Source organism: Platalea leucorodia (genome assembly GCF_965183815.1).
Source record: "Platalea leucorodia genome assembly, chromosome: 3".
Taxonomy (NCBI): domain Eukaryota; kingdom Metazoa; phylum Chordata; class Aves; order Pelecaniformes; family Threskiornithidae; genus Platalea; species Platalea leucorodia.
Window position 1 is genome coordinate 116,700,965 of NC_138825.1, and position 15,725 is coordinate 116,716,689.

The following is a 15,725-nucleotide window of genomic DNA, read 5'->3' on the forward strand; positions in this document are numbered from 1 at the left end:
TGTGCCACCATCAAGTTTGTTACTGAAATAGTGATACATTAGCTAGGACTGGTCAAAAGAAAACACACCACAGGTTTAACTCCCAGTGCTGCTTCTCAGACAGGGATATGATATCCTATGGAGGACCTGTGCCACCAGGTGACATGGAATCAAGCTGTCACTGAAAATTCGTATGAGAAACCTTCCTGACTGGGTTATTTGACTAGCTGAGCCTGCTGGCATGCATTGGTTTCACTGGCAGGTTTTAGGAACAGGTCTGTCCCCACAGGAGAACATCTCTAGCTGTTCACCAGCTTGCCTCCAGCATCACTCTCCAGTGTGATGACTGGCACATTGGGAAACAGGACTTGACAGAGTTCATGGGCCCAAATCTCACAACAGAGTGTAAGCCCACATATCCCAGCAGCAAGCAGATGGATACTCTTTTCATATACTAAAGTGAAACAGGATGAGGATTTAAAAGAGCAATTAGACCAATAGGAGAGGAAATCTAGGCCTAAAAGACTGTTTTGAAAAGCAGACTATCCAAACAAATGCTTTATGACTCCTAATGAAGAAAGATATTTCTTTTGGTTGCTATACAAAATGCCTCCTGTAGCATGTTTTCCATGTTTATCCTTGAAGAAATACAAACTTTAAGTATTTTTTATCATAGATTTTTAATGCAAGTTCTGTCTCCCAAAATGCAGCTGTTTGTGGTGTTGATTTTATCAATATTTTTCCATATAATCCCTATGTTTTTCCCTTTGTTCAACAGTGCAGAGGGGCTAATAGAGGGAGGACAAACTATCCAAATTGCTTACTTGCCCCTAAGTATTAATTTACATTCATCATTGCGGAACTGTGTTTGTTATTTATTGACCTACACAGCTGACGTTTTTCGAGGAAATGATGGTTCTTGTGGGATTTGTTTTCTTTTTAACTATTGTGTGTTTACCTCTATTTCATAAATCAATCTCAGACAAAAATATAATATTTCCTGAAAACAAAACTGTTGTTTCCATTACTGCTCTGTCTACAGAACCAGACATTAATTTCAACAGAGAATTTGTGTGGAACATTAAGAAGGGGAGACCAAAGAAATCTTACACAAAATCCAGACCTGAGGTCAGAGGTTCAGCTGAAATAAATTAACATAGCTCTATTGACTTCAGCTGGGTGTACCAATTTTTAAAAACTAAAAATCTGGGCTGTGATATATTGTATGGGCTAAATTAGTTTCCTGTACTCTGGTCCAGATCCATTCCACCTTGCTTTAAGTAGCTGAGACATCTTCATTGGGAGCATACTCACATCATCTACAGTCTGTTCATAGAAAGGTAGCTGCACTAGCAACATGAAAGACAGATGCATTGCCAGAGATCTTAGCTGTAATTATTTTTTCTCGGACATGTCACCCTAGGGTGATTAGGTAGCCATCTTGCATAGCTCATATCTGTGCCCTAAACTGTGTGGTGAATCTGAGCTTTAGACCTTTCCCCCAAGCTCCCTGAGGACAAGTGGGATTCAGCTTCAGGTTTAGAGACTTCAATTTAGATGTCTAAAGAAAAGGATGCAAGGAATGCTCCTTCACGATGAGGTTGGTCAGTCACTGAAAATTACTCTTATGTGAGGAAGACAGGGCAAGTTATTTTTCTCACTACACAGAGCAGGTTTGTTTTAGCATGACAACAGCTGGCTGGTATTCCTATATTCTCCATAGTGAACAAAAATTGAAAATCTAACTTTTAATTAAGAAAACAAGTATTTTTGTCTTGTAAAAGTTCTGTTGTGATATTTCAGAAAAAAAAACCCACCTAGCTTCGTATCCTTCTACTTTAGATGGGAAGTTCAGGTTCCCTGGCTAAACTACATTTCCTAATAAGTACGATGGTATCCAGCCTCAGTAAGAGGAGGTAACACATCATCCCATCCTGCAGGAAGTACCCTTCTGAGCTGTAAGGTCAGGGCTTGGACCTTACTCCTATTAGGATAAACTAAATTTGGAACTGCAGAAAAAAATCCAAGTAAAATATTGTGATTGTGTCAGATATGTTTTAGAGGAATTTCTGATCAAAATCAAACAGAGAAATCTCAAAACACCACTTTTCAACAACAATACCTAATCCAAAATTTAGACAATAATTTAGAGAGACTTTTTTCATCATCTTCTGAATGCAGTCTAATAAAAATGCACAAATCATAATTAAGGTGTTTATTTTGGTAGATAAACACCAGTGAGTCAAAAAGCCCTTGATTCTTCTCACATTTTCCAGGTTCACCTGAATGATCAGCTTTCTGAAATAACTATTTCTGCTTTACACCAACATCAGAGCTGAAGCACTGTAGGCTGAATTTTAGTCATGTGACCACCTCTCTGCATTTCCAGAAAAAAGTCCTACATTTTGTCTAGCTTAGTGAAAGATTTAATCTTTGAAGCACCTTATTTTGGTCTAGGTCAGGCATAGCAAACAGTAACAGTGGAGGATGAGAATGATGAGCATTGCATTGAGATAATCTTCTCTCCTTCTACAGCATGATTTTGAAGATTAAATACTTTTAAAAGATTCTTTAGTTTACAAAGAGAAGACTACACAGCAGCAGAACCAATCTAGCAATGGTTTTGCACATTTAAAATACATCGTGTTTCTTCCTCATCTGTTGTAAATCAACAAAGCTCCAAGTGAAAATCTGACCTGACATTTAAAGCTAGTGACAGGCTGTGCAAAATACCGGGAAGCAAGAACGCCTCAGCTGGGAAACCGCTGGAAGACCTAAGAATTAGCTTCCTCATCTATGTGACAGGGAAGATAAAGCCTACTACCCTCTCCAGAATGCAATGCTTTAGAGACAGAGACTAATCAGGACTTTGGGTGGGAAACTTTTCATATTTTTGCATTAAAGTGAGCTGTCAAATAATATCCGTGAAGCTGTTTAGCTTCTGGTAGTTCAATATTTTGTAGGAACAGCCAATGGAAAAAGATCAGAGGTTTAAAGGCTAGACTACTAAATTTCCTGAAGAGTTTGCGCCAAATATCCTATGAAATAGTCACACCAAATAAGCACTAGCTTACCAATCTTCATTTTGTCAAATAGCCAAAAAATGAAAATTTGATAAGACATGATGTTTTTTTTTAAGGAAAAAAACCTTTAATTTACATTCCAGATGGCAAAATTGGGGAAAATGGGCAATGAAATGTTAGAAAAGGAGTGAGACCAGCCAAAGCCTTGCTTGTTTTTCCAAGCCTGGGTTGGGTAAAAAAAAAGTGTGGCTCAAGTCAGAAATACACCACCAGAATTAATGTTTCTCAGATCTGGCAAGCCAATAAGCAGACATTCAGTGTATAAATAACAGCCAGACATTTTATTATTTTTCCTCCAAATTTTTCAGTTTTCAGGAATCATAAACTGAGATTTGTTTTTGAGGTGCTTGTGAAAATAAAATCTTGATCCTGAGCATTTCTGAGGGGGCAGTTAAGAGAATTCCAATTATAACTAAGGCCAAAGTTTGCTCTTCCAAACAACCCCCTTAGCCCCACTGAAGGATGTAAATCAGAGGAGAGTTAAGAGAATTAGCATTCATGATGCTGAAGAAAAAAATTGTCTGCAGGAAGGGGAACTAACTGGCACACTTAAAGATTGGGGAATCATTAGCTGTCTGAACACAGTCTGTTGTGAGTTGTTCCAGACAGCACTTATTCCATGGTATTTCCATATGGTTACAGGGAAACCAGGACTGCATGACAGCAAGACACTTGACCTAAAACACATGGCAAACTTAGGAGATGGCAAATACAGTTCATCATGGACAAACAGATTTGTTTGCATGGACCAGGAGCACGGTGAGAAAGAACTGCTTTTGTGAGACAGTAAGAGAAATGAAGACTGTTCCTTCACTTGCTGCGTGCCACGTTTAGGGAGATAAGACAAAACTTTAAAATCCACGTTTCAGCCCATCACTGTAAAGCTTTCATGTGAGACTCTAAGTAAGGCCAAAAGAAGCAGGTCTGTGGATTTGGAGAAAAGCATCTCTCTTTGGCAAGCAGCAAGCCAAAGTCTGCTGAAGATAGGCTGGGTATCCAGAAATCTACAAACCCACTCTTAATTCATCCATGAGAACAGGTTATAGTACGACATAGGCACAAAAATTCAGATCATCTGAACAGAACTATCCCCTTGCTAGAAATGAAGATTCAGGCTGGTAAATATACGATAGCTCCATTCCTGTTTTGGCAGTTCTGTGAGTCCAGCAATAAATTCTGGACTGATTTTTATTTGATCCGCTCGCTGTCTCACGATAAATTTGTGCCAGCACTGACTCTCAAAGTATGGATTCTATGCTTCCCTTTCACATCAAGAGACATTAAATTCCACATATATCACACATTTATAGCAGATGTTCCTAAACAGACAAACCAGGTGCTAAACATATTTTATTCTGATGGGTAATTTTTGAAATTATTGCAATCAATGAGCTAATAATACGGGTGGTAATGATGAAGTCAAGTTATTATTACCCATTACATTTAATCATTGACAGCAAGTTAATTGGACCTAATTGGAGAAATCATCATAAATAACATGGAGCAGATGGTAGACATTTGTTTTTCCACTTCCAAATCTATGTAACAGAGTTATAGATAAAGTTTGGATGAACCAATGTAAAAGGGCAGACAGCATGTATATCCCCCCATAAAGCTACAGTTCACATTGGCAGTGGTGCAAGTCTAACATGATCAGACATCTTTGACAAGGTTGGGTAGATAAACACAACTTTTTAGCTGTTAACTATGTCTCAGCTTTTTTATACGCTGGTCGCAATCCTGTGTGCTCTCTCAGTTGCAGCAATGAGGTTCAAGGGTGATGGAGGTAAAAGGGTGCAAATTAAAAAGGAAGCATGAAAGGGGAAACTGATCTGCTCAAACAGATGTGTTTAAAATATGAACTTCTGCATCTGACCGTATCACTGGAGACTCCCTTTGGGGAGAAATAGGTGCTTCCTGGGTGTGACTGATCTTATCCTAACACAGACTTCTCAGAGAACCTAGAATAGCAAGCCAAACTGTCTGTTCCTCCCTACCAAGTATAAATGGTGTCAGATGGAGATGTCGACACACAGATGTCTAAGTGAGAGGATCCCACCCAACTTGTATACAAATTGAGCCAAAGCCTAGGGAACAGAGTAACAAGTTATGCTCCTGTTATGGCAGCATGTCCACACAGGACAAGAAGCAGTGACTGTAGAAACAGGAGAAATGCTCGTGCTAGCTTTAGCTATCTGGCACAGGAGCTGTAGGGTTATGATTTCAGCACAGGTTAGCAGCCCAAGTTTGCACTCACTTTCACTACTAAATCAAACACTTTCAAGACACTGAAACTCAGTCCAGTTTAATAGCAGGAATGGTCCCTTGCATGCACAGGCCCTGCACCAATTAACTTTCTCCTGGATGATTCCCAGGCACAGCTTCAGAGTGAGAACAAACTCTCCCCATTAAGTAGCTGGAGTCAGCCACCCCGTTCTGGAGAGTAGGAAAGTTTAGAAATACAGAAGCAGCCAGACTATCACAGTTGGCATTCAGGCCAGAGAATGGGCTCTGCTTCTCTTCCTTTTGCTAGTTCAGATCTAACAACACTGTCCACAAACTTGCGTGATTTTTTTTTTCTGAAGTTCATGGCATTCATTGGTGGTGTTACCCTTGATTTGGGGCACGGGGGGGGAGTAAAAAAAGGGATATGACATCTTGTGATACACCATGCCTTATTATTGAGACATACCAACAATGTACCCTTTTGTTCCTGCTTAGTTATATCTATGTGTATTTCAGGTTTTCCTCCTGTCTAGTAACTATTTACCTGTTGTCTGATTTAAATGGGAAGTGTCTCACCTGCTTTTTTATGCTGCATCTAAACTGCAAGGAAATGAGAAATAGAACACGCAGGGGTGCACTGTGGGATGACAGTGTTATAAATCTAGAAACATTATTCCACTTCTTACGTCAGTACTTTCAGTCATTTCTACATGTTCCCAAGCTGTTAGGAGAACACTTGACAGCAGTGTAATAAACATCTTCTCTCAGATGCACTTTGTGATCAGTGCACATATCACCCTCTCACTGAAGCCAGGAACTTACACAGATCCTATTGCCTGGCTTTCATCTTGTGCTTCTACAGTGCAGAACCTGTAATCAGCTACTTTAAAGCTGATTTCCTCTTTTCAAAACCTGACACAAATAAGTGTATTAGAACTACTAAATCACACAGGCTGTGCCCTCATTGCAGCAGGCTGGATTCGTAATCCGTAGACAGAGAACAACAGAGGGCATGACATTGGCCCCAGGTTCTGGTTTGGTTTCCTGGATTGCTAAACCTTGTAGCAGGTGGTTTTGAGAGAAACTTACTACAGTTGGAGTTTACTCCTAATTCCCTACAGTCAGAGGGTTTATATAATGGTTTAATATTCAACAGCTAAACCACAGTTAGGAAGTGAGGTATTTTGAGGCCTATTGGACACTGCAGATTTTTTTACTGACTCAGTCCAAGATTATTTGATAAATTAAACCAAAGGTTTAAAATACCATAAAAATGGTATTTCAACCACCCACAAAAATGTATTTTCATATGGTTTAGCTGATATACAATAAAAAAGATTTTTAAATGTTCTTTTTTAAGCTTTCCTGTTTTCCTAGAAATGTTTTTAAATAATTTGCCTCCATGTACAATATTGTCATAAACTTGTTTCCGTTTCTTCAGCGTAAATGTCCATTCAATATCTTGTATTGAATCTTCATCTTCAAGTGCAATTTACATTGTAGTTTACTCATTCATGTGTACCCATACTGTATTTAGCTCTGGTACTACATCATAAAAAATACCATGCCTGAGGAAGTGAATGAAGAATGGCATTACCATCTCATGTCTTCTCTCTGGTTGTTTTCCGCATTTATTTTTTGCTTCTTTTTTTTTTTTTTTTTGCTTTGTTTTTGTTTGTTTGGTTGTTGTTCGGGTTTTTTAGTGCAATTTATTTTAAAATTGAATACTAACATGGAAATACTGATCTCTAACTTTAACCATGTAAAAGTTAAGCATTTTATGTAAACTAAGAATCTAGGCTGCCTCAGAAGTCAATGGAAAATGGAGACACTTTGAGAAGGTGATTTATCCTATTTCATTTGGGCTCGAAAAACTTCCTAGAAATTTCATTGGGAATTCAGTGTGTGGACTTATATTTATGCCTGGTATGATGGATTTTTTTTTTTTTTTTTCTTTTTTTGTCTTCTATTTCAAACTTCCAAGGTGTGAGGTTACATGACCGTTGGAAACAGTGATTTTTCAACAGTCATTGCAGAAGGAATCTTGGTGCCCAGACTAGAGTACTTAGCTAAAGTTGGGTGATTTACCTAGTTTTAGGTTCATAGCCATGTTCCCTGAGTTGGATTTTGCATGGGCAATACCAGCAATCTGTGAACAGACAAGAGCTGAACCAAACACAGCAAGAAACACTACCAAATATCTCAAGTGAAGGTCAGTTACAAAACACAAGGAAACTCTTGCACAGAAAGATGGCCAAGTAGCTGTTGTGTAATAATAAACTTTGATCAGAACATATTTAAAGTAATTAGATAGTCTAGAAAAAAAGTGCTTTGTATCTATTTGTTAGTCTTCTCAGACTTCTGAACCCTCTTCTTTCATTACTTACAAAGTGGGAGGACTTGTGTTAAATTTGAGTAGCATTAGCTCAGGTGGAACTTTCAATAGTGTCTCAGCTACACTCTCACACTCTCAGACATTTTTACTTTACCCTTTTTAAGAGGAATGAGAAGTAGAAAGCTTTAATCACCTGCCAATTTATTATTTTCTTAAGAAAAACTAAAGTTGTGTTAATGGGCCACCAGTTAAAGTGCTATTATTAGTCAATATTAAAGAAAGAAATCCAAAGACTGAAAGAATCTTTGGAAGCAAAAGCAGCTGGGAATCCTAGACTAATAGAAATCAGATACGGAAAAGATCTATTAAGTCATACAATCAATGCCCCAGTTAATACAAAATAATTCCCAACAGCACAGTTTCTAGTGCTGTCCAGTCTGGATTTAAATATCATGAGCAATGGAGTTTCTGACACTTCCCCACATTCCTGTTGATCACTCTGCCAGGAATTTTTTCCCCTGATATTCTGCCTATGTTTGCCTTTTCCCTGTTCAATATATGTTAACGTTCCTAAAGTAATTCCCTTCCTCTTTTTTATTGTCAATTATTTTTACAAGGTTTTTATTAGTTTTAATTAACCAACCTGCCTTATACTTTCCATTTTAATGTTCTAAGAAGAAAAATTTTAAAATTACAAGAGTTAACCACTTCTGAATTTTGGTCTATTGGACCCAAAACTCAGAGGAGAGTCTAAAATGTCACAGCCAATCTGGAATGGTTTGAAACCACTTAATCTTCAAAGTGCTTGGGAAGTTGTTTTTTAGCTGGACACGTATTTTGCAAGTGAAAGAGGTTTTATATTTTAGTGGAATCAGCCAGACCACCTTCTTTACTCACTTCTTTCCTTGGCTCTGGCTTTCTCTGATAATTCTGGAGAAACACATTCCTACAGAGCTTAACGCTTGCTGCTGCTTATTATCATTTTTGCATCAAGATATAATCAATTCTTAGGTGAGTATTCCTGGGAGAAATAGCATTTGCAAACCTTTGTTTGAGAAGTCCTTTAGGAAACTACCTTAGCCATTTCTTGCTCCCTTTTGTTCTTTTTCCCCCGTAGGAAATCTGTTGTATATCACTATCATCCATTTCATCTTCACCTTCCTGTAGGTCCTGTTCTGGAGAAAGATGCCAGTAGGAAGAGTTTTTACCTGTGAAAAGCTCAGAGAATTTGATGGTCTCAAGGACTCTGTCATACAGATCAAACTGCAGGATCACATCAAAATTTTAAAAAAGACAAAAGGACATAGGTTAAAACTTACAACCCTAACATAAATTTTGTTGTTCAAAAGTGCTAAGTACATTGTTATACTTGCTATCCACTGAAAAACAGTGGCTGTCTCTTCTAGAGCTGAAGGTGGGCCATGTACCCTTTATACTTTACACTTTTGAACATGAGAGTCCAAACAGTGACACTGCTTATGCTAGGTCTAAGTCTTAAAAAATGAATTCTTACAAGCCCAACACCAACATGATGAGGGAAGACTTGGCTCAGCACTTAGTAAGAGAGGACTTCTCAGTTTAACAACAACAAAAAAAGGTATAACAAGATCAAATGACTCAAATACGTGTGGTTGTTTTTAAACTATGAGGATAATTAAACATTAGATGAGGATAGTTACAGGTTGGGACAGCTTATCTAAGGATATGACAGGCTCTTTAAAACTGTAATTAAATTGAGTCAGTTTCTAAAAACATAAATTAATTCTTAAATAGAAAATATTGGCTTGAGGCAAAGGCTACTGGGTGATTACACAGTTTAGTTTGTGTTATACTACGTTGTGATAATGGTCATGTCTCAGAATCTAGGTATTGATTTTACTGTAATGGAGGCTCATATTTTGTTCTGAATCTGCACTAAGTAATCCAACAAAAGAATACAAAAGAGATAAAAACCCCCACATTTCCATTTCATTCTTGTAATTAATCCATGATAATTAATGGTAGACAAGTCTGGTAACTACCTATATACTCTCTAATTTTACCTTGATTTTCTGTCAGAAATTCCTGATTATTTAATCTAATTCCACTTGGTTAGCTTGTGGCAGTTGTACAGCTTGCTCTAATGAGCAGACTTCTTGGCCTGGTGGCAGATTACCATTTCAAATCATCTGCCAGGTGCAGGACACAGGAAAGCTGGGTTCAAAGCTCCATACGTCTAAGGATACAACAGTATAATATTTCAGCAAAAATCAACACTAGCACTTTCTAGAAGCCCCAAAATAGGAAAAAGAAATCCTCTGATTTAGTACTGTATGTCACTATGTAACAAAATAATTAATTATTTCTTTGTATGTCAGGGTGAGAAAATGTACATTATATTTCAGAAAAAAATGAATTTTGATCACCACATACAGAATGAATTTAACAGAACTACAGGGCTTCCAAAGTACCCCAGGATCATTTTACAGATTTTTGAAACAGCTTATTAGCTCCTGACAGACTCTTTAGGTTTAGGAACACTATATTTTTAGTCTAAAAGGTAAGGCAGTATCAGGTTAATATTGTATATTTATTAGAAAAGACTGACTTCCTGATACAGCCTTAAATTATTAGTACTGAAATAATGGCATTAACACAGTTTATTGACCAGGAAAAAGAGTTTTGCTTAAGAAATGAAATAGAGAGTCAGGAAATCCAATTTCATTTCTTGCCTCTGGTACAGATTCTGTGTGCAGCTTTGACTGGTTAAGTATATATTCATATACTGAAGTATATATTCAGATTGTCTAATTTAGGTGCCATATAGTATTAAATTGGAAGGGCAGGATATTTTTCTTAGGTATTTAAAGATCTCTTTCAGAGGAACCTACCTCCAATGCCTGAAAAAGGAATTTAGGTATCTAATGTTATTGGAGTGAAGGTCAGGAACCTTCTGTTTGGTGATGACCCTACTTACACTAAATACCTAGAATATGTCTCGTACAGTCCACTTATGGTGGTACTGGACTTACAACATCATTGGAGAGAAATTCAAACTACTAACAGTTCATTACCACTTCTTTCTAAGCTTTCTTTAAGTCATTCCATTTTAGGGCAGCCTCCATTTTAGGCTGCACTAATTCCTTAGGCACCAACATGAAATATCCAGTTTGTAGTAAAATATACTCTAGAAAGGGAAGAGATGGAGAAGGGTTAGTTTCCAGTAGGCAGAGAAAGAAATTCCTGTGAAAACGTGTATTGAAACCAATAGCAAAAACATTCAGTTTTAGTAGTACACAGTAGAATAGGAGTAAATCATCCTAGTTGATTTGAATGATGCATAAGTTGGACAGAAATTCTAGAACCAAATGCCAGAGCTCTCCAAAAGTATCTCCATAACAGACATTCTCACTGTGAGCATTTCTTAGCAGATGCACTCTACAGACCACCAGCTATTTTTCATTCCCTTTCCACTAGCACATTTACCAGTCTGTACCTACTATGTGTCTATAAGAAATCAGTTTAATTCACAGTATAACAAAATTCTTATGAATTCTGAATGCAGACAGATGACACAGTAGCAAACCTTAGGATTTTTTTGTATGTCATTTTCCATGGTTTTAAGTAGACAAGTAGTAAAAAGTAAATGTTAATACTACAGTTACAGCTATTATTATTTCATTTACATGTAAATACCTAAACTTTTCAGGCTTGTCTGATCACTTTTTTCTTCATTTAGTCACAGTAATAAAGAAAATGACTTGTCATCAACACATAAACATTCATGGAAATCTGCAAAACTACTCACCCACATGGGTGATGGTAGACAATAACCTTTAGCTGTCTAAAATGTAGGCATCTTGTCTAAGCTAGTTACCCAGGTTTACTTTGCAGTCAGTGTAGAGACAGAGATGTTACCAGAAGAGGACCAATCCTATCGTAAAAAAATTTCCTAAGATAACTGAGTTGACTTTCTCTTTAGAAGTGCTTTTGTTTCCATTGACTACAGAGAATGCTGGCCAGGGCTGAGTCTAGATGCCTTACAGCTGAGATTAGGTCAGATGAATCCCACCTGGCTGCTGGTTTTGTCTCTTAAGTCTCATGTACTTAGGAACTTAATTATCTTATTAGTTATAATCACAAAACTATGATTAAAGCCAATAAAAGGTGAACATAAACAATGGACTGAACAGTACAACACCAGATGAACCCTTGGCTCTAGGCGACAGTGTGATTGGAGAAATGAATCCTTCTATGTCATCTGCTTCTGCAAGGGATAAATGTAATTCACATTTCCTCTTGTCTGAACAGTCAACTGCAGCTTGTTAATGCTAATGACCATGGCAGCAAATGAACTATTTTCACATCTGACAGAAGTACCTACATACTCTCTTGGGTATTGTTTCAAATTTTAAGTAAGTCTTTGCTTTTGGTTAAAAGGGCAGTCAAGGTACCTTTTACCAGCCAGATTGCCTCTGTTTAACTCTTGTCATCTCATCATTTGACATCTCCACAGTGATTCTCACCTCAGTGGAGCTGGGCTGAATGTCTGAGTTGCGTATGGGAGTTGCTCTATAGTAGAACACTTTAAATTGGCTTGTTTCAGAATGTACTTTGCAGATTGCACGTTTCCCTCAGTCTCTCCATTCAGCCGAGAGGATAACAGCCCAGTTGTAGCGTGACAAAAGTTATGCATGTCCATAAATCATATGTATTCTTCCTCATCAAACAGGATGCCTTGGACTGTGATAATTTCATCTGGGTTTCTCCATTTTGCCAATATATTTTTCAGCTGATTTATGGCACTTGCACTGAGTGTATGATCTCCAAATATCTGGAAAACAAGCCATGTACTTTTGCCTTTAACTCACAAATGTCAGTCCCTATGCTTTTGAGGGTGTGAGTGATTATTAATGTTCTCTTATGCTGGCTTTCTTAACAAAACTCACACTGGCTAAAATCACAACACAAATAATATGTCTGTGTTTCCTAGCTTCTGGCTCCAAAACAGTGCTCTTTCACAACTGTTAGCAATGCCCAAATACCCCATCTTGCTTATTGGAAAAGGATAAGCATGACATTTCTTTTCTTGGAAAATGCACTCACCACACAAAGTAACTTTTCTGTTTGGTTCTATAATGTTATATCTTTAAAAAAAAAAAAAAACAAACAACAACAAACCAACCTTTACATACTGATGACTTTCTGCGGAGCCCTTCAATAATCATAAGGATCCTTAGGATCAGTCCCTGTGCTTCACAGGGTGCTCTGGAAGCTGTGAATCTCCAGGCACTTGTAGATTTCATGCACTGGCCACATTCAGAATACACTAATATGCAAAGTGATCAGGGCTTCACTGGACACGCGAACCCTCTTTGTCTCGTGTTGCCATATGTTTAAATCCTAGTTACTTCTCTGGCACACATAAGCAAGCTTCACACCAAGTGAAAAATTTGAATTCCTCTAATCTGTATCTTTTTCATATACACAGACTAAAATATTGCAAATTTTAGCTTTATTATATGACACGTAGATGATTTCAGATGATCATCACCACAATGGTGTTTCAGTGGCACCAGGAATTGCAGAGCCTCACAAGCACCATAAAGTTATCCTCCAGAAACTTCAGAAAGTATTGCCCTGTCCTGTTTTATTGCTGTAGTTCGACTCAGCATTCATTTTGCAGTGTTTCTGCTAGGTGTGCTTTCATTTAGGTGTTGAAGGAAACTATGAATCTTTTCACACACTGAGATTTTTCTGGGAGTCTGTATATTACTTTTGAATTTAGGCACAAGTGTTACACATTTATGGTGTGTTCCAAGAGGTCTACCGTCTCTGACACAGCAGATACCTTTCTCTGTTACTGCTGTTTAGACTTACTAACTGAAAATTGACTGCTAATTGATTAATTTGGGTGCATTTTGTTGTTTATTGTTATCGTTTGTAAGTCTGTTCACTTCTGTATAACACAGAAATACAACGGCAATCCAGTCCCCAGAAAACTTATCATCTAGGACATGGATAGAGAAAGAGGGTACTCATAACCACTCAGCACTAGGTACCTAATGCAACCAACTACCTCCACTCGCTTTCTTCTCTTCACTGAGACCCTTGAAGATTAGGCACCAAAACTGCATGCCTAAGCTGGAGCTTACCCATATGTCTGAAAAGATGTAGTGGAAGATCTGGAGGAAAATCACCTTACATGTATTTTTTATTTTTTAGTCTGTTTTTGTTGTTATTGTTGTCGTTTCTGTTTTTATTCTTTTCTTTCTTTTTTATGAGCTTTGAGTACAGATTTAAATCAAGAGAAAATTGAGGCCACATGTTAAGATGTCATTCACATGCCTTCCTGCTATGTTCTGTGTTAGTATCATCGTTTTCCTTTGGCATTATTTCTGTGCAATGATAATAGCAATTCTGTGGCACCAGAATTATCATGAAAGTGTGATATTTACTGTTATCTTGGCCTTGCCTGAGTGCAGAAATTTATTTGCTATGAAACATGTGTGATATTTTTGAGGGGAAAATAACTGGTCACTGAATAGCCTTGGAAGAATGCCATCATGGGTAGATGAGATGTATTCTGCCATTGCAATCAGCATATTTAGTTATTTCAGTGGTGTGTACTTTTCCTCATTAGTAAATATGCATACACAGAAAGCACTAGACTAAGGGTTTTTATATATCTTCTCAGTATGATCATTTGGTCTACCTTTCTGCTGTCATTTTGCTAACTGAGCTTATGCTCTAGACTTGGAATCCTTCTTAATGAATTCATGCCAAAAAGTTTTCATCATCTTAATTAATAGAAACGAACACAAAAGTGAGTGCTCAAGTTTCACTGTTTTTTCTGGTTTCTCAGTGTTCAAAATCACAATATTAGTCAGTATATTAGAATACTGGTGTTAAAGAAAAGCAGAATAGTAAACAAAATAACCTTGTTTCAAGCTTACTTCATTATAAGAGTGTTTTTATGGCCAATTAGTTCAGAAAATCAACATGCAATTGCTCTTCTCTGATTAGTGTGGTCTTAAATGACAGAAAGCAAAAAATAAAATATATTATTAACACAGAGTAGCTGTAACTTCACTGAGTTGCATCAATACCTATTGAGATTCAAACACATGTTCAGCTAGGTCAGGTTGAAAAGATCTTTTAAACTAAAAGAAGCACTAAAATTGTTACCTTGACACTGTAGCAAAGGTAAGTCTAAAGTTTTCTGGTTTTACTCCAGAGCTACCCTGAAGGTTACGGAGGACCATAGAAATGGAAATGAAAGCTCACATTGTATTTTAAAAAGTAGTATTAATGTCTTTTCCCCTGGCTGATAAATGTTTTGGGTTAACAGGAACACTGGAAAAGAAGGCTGAAGCAGGGAAGAGAGAATGGAGACTGAAAATCAGAATGATGCAGAGAAGTGAATAGGAGATAACTACACTCACAAAACAAGCAAATAGAAGCATTCCATGAAACTATAATATAGAAGATTTAAGAAACAGAAACACATTTTTTGGTTTTTTTCCACAGGACAAAATTGTGCTGTTCATCTTCACAGTAACTTTTGGATGTCAAAAGCATAGATTAGCTGAAAAGAAAGTTAGACCAATTTCTGGGTGTCCAGAGACAGCTATTACAAACGATGGGCCAAAGGCAAACAGTTTCAGGACATCATGGGATGTCCTGATTGTGAGATGCTGGGAGTGTACAGCTGCAGCTTCTCTGAGCATCCACTCCTGGTCACCGTCACAGGCAAAATACTGCGCAAGAGGGAAACTGTTTTGCAAACTGTTATAGCTCAGACTCAATAGTCTAATATATTAACTGAGATGTCTTTAATGATCACAGGCTGTTTCCATCTGACTGGCTGTAGTCTTTTGTTAAAACGAACAAACAAATAATAACCCTCACCCCCTCCAAAAAACACAGTGTCTTCTGGTTCAGGGAAAGCCTCAAAACAGCTTGAGGGCACTCATCCTGGCAATGTGAAAGTAGTCTTATTAAGTCCAGCATTGCTTGAGGTTCAGGCCTCTTCCCTTCATCAGTGACATCGTGATCTGTGGCCATGGGGTACCTCACAGCTCCATATCAGATAAGAACCTGTGGTCTAACATGACAGGCAA